Source organism: Gavialis gangeticus, unplaced genomic scaffold (genome assembly GCF_001723915.1).
Source record: "Gavialis gangeticus isolate Ggan-Ray unplaced genomic scaffold, GavGan_comp1, whole genome shotgun sequence".
Lineage (NCBI taxonomy): Eukaryota > Metazoa > Chordata > Crocodylia > Gavialidae > Gavialis > Gavialis gangeticus.
Window position 1 is genome coordinate 212,975,524 of NW_017729032.1, and position 3,808 is coordinate 212,979,331.

Genomic DNA, 3,808 nt, shown 5'->3' on the forward strand with positions numbered 1-3,808 from the left:
TGGGGGTACACAGCTCCATGGCTGGCTGCCTGGGGGGGGTACAATCATTCAAAAAGGTTGAAAGCCCCTGCTTTAGAGAAACATCCAAGTCCTTCAAAGAGCTGACTACCTGTAGAGATTTAGCTCAGGCATGATGGAGTACTTTTACCCTGAAAGTTAAGGGAAAAGGGAGACAGAGTACACCACAGGACCATCCCTTCCAACATACAAATCTAGTTAAGTCTGAAAACAAGACATTTATCTTCTCTCAATCCTTATTAAAATAAAAAGATCTCTCCCAACACTTACTTTAGCTGCCTCCTGCCTCCCTTCCTCTCCCCCTTCTGTTTCCCCCCACATTCTCCTGAAGATGTACCCCATTCATGTCTGCCACCTACCCCCTGTAGTCCCCATGGGCTTTTCGCCTGTTTCCTAACACATCCCCCTGCTCCTGCCATCTAAGCACATCCAGAATTTGTCCTGAAGCTAGTTCTATCTGAGAGAGAGCCATCTAAGTTTTCGTCATCGTACTAAAAATCAATCCGCATTTATTGCTGTCACTATGTACTGTGCTCTGAAAGTTGTTTCTGGAGCTCCATACCCTTGTTGAGAAAAACTAGAGAGGCCATCAGTCATGTTTCTTTAAATCAGTCAGGTAGGTTCCAGCTGAGCAGTGGCTACTACCAGAGCTATCTTATCTTCTGCTGGCCTGGGTAGTTAGAGACCAGGATCAGTAACTGAACGTGTGTGTCACTCATGACGAAGGACTCCCCTCTGTCACCCACCTCAACCTCTCTAATGGGCTTTGAATTCATTTCTATAAAGAAACAGCATAAATTTATTAAGCACAAAACTTAACCTGCATTAATATGCTCCAAACTCTTCTATACCTATTGTTTTGTGCACTGAGAATTAATTTCATGTGGCCAAGCTATATGTTTATCATCTCCAATTTTTATTTAATTTGCTTTTGGGTGCACAGAAAGTATATTCTTGTGAGAAATGTACTGGAAGCTCACTTCAGTGGGCTTTACATTCTTGTTTACTGCAAGAAATCTTTTTAACAGGTCAGTTCCTTTATTAAGTGGGCTCCACTGCATGTTTCCAGCTACAAAAGACATAGTATTCATATTTTATCTCCTAGTACTGATTTATCTAGTGTCTTTTATAGGGGCAGCCTTTATTTCTGATGTCTATAAGCAAATCCTTGAAATATAACACAGATATGACATAAAACTACTCCCTGCAAAAGTCAAGGGATTATGTTAAATAAAGTAGAACCACACTTTTCTCACAAGACTTCTAAAGGGTATGAAAACTGTGAATTATTTGTGCTCAGGCTGTGCTTTGCTAGATGCAGTAAAGATGTATGGACTACCTTAGCTGAAGGCTAATGTCCCATCTGAAATATTGATTATTTAAGAACATAACATCCATTCATCATATTCTAATAGCACCCATAAATGGAGGGAAAATTTCAGATCCATAGTAGTATTTCATTGTTATATTAAGCTTGAAATTCAGCCATCCAGAATCAAGTGACATTACAATTCCTTGACTATTTATTATGACAGACGTGTAGTTCAGGTTGATATCTGTAGTTGATATATATATATTTCTGATTTCTATATTGCATTTAAAAAACAATAAACAATTTTAAAAAGAACCCATTACCACAAGATCTTTTGTGCATTCAGGAAAGCTGAATTCTCTCTTCATGGAATTTTTTCCTTGTTTTAAAGGAAAACTGTAGGCTTGTGATTTGAACATAGTAGCAGAGCTAGGCAAATAATGGATTTTTGTTTGGTAGCCAAACTGAAAAAAAAAAGGGGGCAAAAAAATCAGTACAGATGAAACCAAAAGAGAAATGTTTAGAATTTCTCAATGAAACAAAACAAAAAATTATTTTTGCTTTCTAAAGACTTCCTTTTAATTTAAATCAAATTTTAACATAAAATGTCACCTAAAACAAAAAAGTTGAGAAGTTTCATTTTGAAAAATGTCAAAACATTTCAGCATTTCCAAAATCAAACGTTTCATTCTTACAATGTTGAAAGGAAATATTTTGGCAGCTTCAAAACCCTTCCCCTTCAGAGACTGTTGGCTGACATTAATTGCCAAATACCAATTCTGTGTCCCTTGTCTAGACAAGAGTTTGGAGCCCTGTTTTAACTCAAGTAGCTCCATTGCCAATTAAGTCAAATTAACTAACACCCTGAACACCATTTTAGAGATTCCACAAATGTTTGTTCGAGTACAAAGGTACTATTGCTTTATTACATGGAAGTTTGTGGTATCTGTTATGGTAGGTCTTTGCTACATGAAAAGCTTTACTGATTTAAAATTATTTTTAAGTAGATTTAGTTAAACAATGCAAAACTTCTGTGGAGGCACTTATTTCAGTAAGCACATCTTATTTTGATTCCTACTCAACTAAAATTAAGCCAAAACAGTCTGGATTAAATCAAAACATAAGTGTTCACATAACTCTTTGCCCTTATTTAGCTCAAACTTCTTAAAATCACAACTTGAGCTGAATCACTGCAAATTTCTTGATTAGACAAGGCCCTGACCTCTAATCTGGATGGATCTCTCAGGTCCTGAAAAAAGGATATGAGTACCCTTCCATCGTATTGACTTCAGGGCATGAAAGCTTTAGAACCAGATCCAATGTTGCCTTGAACACCCTGATGCCAGAAACTAGGCGCGTCTACATGAGACACGCAACTGCAGAGTAGCCTAATCGCATGTAAATTTGCTACCTGCAAATGCAAGTAGCAAATTTACATGCGATTAGTTATTGGCACAGTTACACATGTATAGACGTGACCCAGGAGCAAGTTTGCTCCTGGATCAGCCCTGCCACTAGGGGGCCAGACGGAGACTAGCCCCAGGGCTCCAGGCTGGGAGCCTCTCCTGCCCCAGGGCTGGGTTGCCTCTATGGCAGCTCCTGCCTCAGGCTTTAAAAGCCTGCAGGCATTTTGAGCCCTAGGGCACACATGAAGGGAGCCTGAGGGCGCTCCAGTACCCCGTGTTATTCAGGTTAGCCTCACCAGCCTGCCTGCATCCCATCGTGACTCCCAGGCCCACACTGTCCAGGCCCACAGGGTGCTGCAGGATGCTGCAGCCTCCTGCCAGGCCTGTCAGCCCCCAGGCCCACCTGCAGCCAGCTTCTGGCCAGAAGAGCCAGTACCATCTGCCCACAGTGCACCCCCAACAGCCCCAGAGCCTGTAGGTGCTGTGGGGCATTGCCTCTGCCATGCAGCTGCCAGTCCCATATTGTGCCCCTGAGCTGGGTGCTGCAGGCAGCTGTCCAGGCCCAGTAGCACAGGGCCATGTGGGGGCCAGAGAGCCAGCACGAGATCCCTGATGGCATCCTCCTCACCCAGACCAGTACCCACATCCATGCCCACCACTCAGGGCCCCAACTGGTCCAGCGAGGAGACTGGGGACCGAGGCAGAGCTGCAGCTCCAATTCAGTCAGGGCGGGCACTCCAATGCCCACATCTTTAAGGTGCTGTCAGGCCAGATAGTTTCATAGTTTCTAGGGTCAGAAGGGACCTGAGCAGATCATCTAGCCCGACCCCCTGCCATGGCAGGAAGAGCACTGGGGTCAAATGACCCTAATAAGGTGGTCATCCAACCTCCTCTTAAAAACCCCCAGGGTGGGAGCCTGCACCACCTCACTTGGAAGCTGGTTCCAGACTCTAGCCGCCCTGACCGTGAAGTAGCGCCTCTTGATGTCCAACTTAAACCTTCCCTCCGCCAGCTTGTGACCATTGTTCCTGGTCACTCCTTGCGGCGCTCGGGGGAACAGGGACTCCCCCAG